This window comes from Aptenodytes forsteri, unplaced genomic scaffold (genome assembly GCF_000699145.1).
Source record: "Aptenodytes forsteri isolate BGI_AS27 unplaced genomic scaffold, ASM69914v1 Scaffold47, whole genome shotgun sequence".
In the NCBI taxonomy this organism is placed as follows: domain Eukaryota; kingdom Metazoa; phylum Chordata; class Aves; order Sphenisciformes; family Spheniscidae; genus Aptenodytes; species Aptenodytes forsteri.
The window spans coordinates 1,796,251-1,797,638 of record NW_008794731.1 but is presented as its reverse complement, the minus strand read 5'-3'; positions in this window follow the sequence as shown (position 1 = coordinate 1,797,638).

The following is a 1,388-nucleotide window of genomic DNA, read 5'->3' as shown; positions in this document are numbered from 1 at the left end:
GTGGGGCTTGCTTCAGCACCGGCCGTGGCTTCTCCCAGCACCTCTGGGCACCGGTTGAGGGCAAGTTCTCGTTGCTTCATAGAAAGGAGGAAGGCAGACCGGCGCACTGGATTCCGGATTTGCACCAGCAAAACTACAAATGTATTTTATAAGATCCAAATAAGGTCCAAGGTAAACTTTTAGCATCTAGAAACATCTTTCCAGGGAAAACAGGTATCATTTGTAATCAGAAAGTGATGCAGCAGGTGAGGGTTCAAACAGGCCAGCTGTATTATTTTCATGAAAGCTGATAAATTCTTATTCGAAGCTTTCCCTTCCCTTCCCAAGCAGGGATGGAGAGCTCTGAGCTGTCAGTCAAAAGGCAGTTCCTCTCTTTATATTTTCCTTGCTTCGTTTTCTTCTTCCCCCACATGTGATCACTGCAACCACTATTAGCCTGAGCCTTTCACCTCGCTCTGAGTGAGGTGAAGGTAAAACCCCCAACTCCACTTCCCAAAACAGCACCGTCCCTTCTCTGCGGTGTGCGGCTCAGCCATCCAGACTCACCGTTGCATTTCACCCAAAAAGATTACCTACCTCTGTCTGGAGGGTAACCCGTGCCGATCCCCCTTTACCCTTCACGCACCATTGTTGCTGTGTTGTCACTAAGCTGGAAATCAAAAGCGAGGATGGTTTTGGGGGTGAAGGGCTAGCTAAGGGGGTGCCAGCCCCCCCAGCGCTGGGGCATGCCCTGGGTCAGAGGCTGGAGCTGTGCAGCAAATTTCCCTTTACTGGTAAAGCTTTGGGCGGTGGAGCTGTTGGGCTTTTTGGAAAACATAACTTGCAAACGGCTAATAACTGACCGTGAAGGGGAGTAAAGGCTGTGACGCAGGAGCACTGAAGCTGTCTCTGCCTTGCCACAAGCTGGCAGGGGGGGGTACGTGGCAGCACCAGAGCAATCTGGGCGATGCAAAGAGGGATTCACAGGTGATTTCTTAGCTGCTTCTCCCCACAGCAAAATTTTGCCTTGGCTAGCCAAGACCAAGCGGTGTTATTCTGCCTGCGCACTATTAGACTTCTCGGGTCTGACTCTTTTCTTGCTTAGGGCAGAAATTGAATTGACTGAAGTCAACTAAGCAACACAGAGTGAGGAACAGAAGTGAAAAAATAATTAAACTACAGGAGGATGAAATCTTTACATCCCCACAGGAGATCCTTGTTTGTTTTTGTAGTGCAGAAAAGCCTACCTGCGTTTTCCTGCGGTTGCAAAGGATGCTTGTTTTGGAGCACAACAATGGCCCCAGGGTGCTCTGGTCCAGCTGAACTCAGTGGTAAAGCTTTTATTGAGCCCAGCGGGCTCTGGATCAGCCTCATAATTAGTAACTTCTCTGGCTTGCTTTAAAACCAAA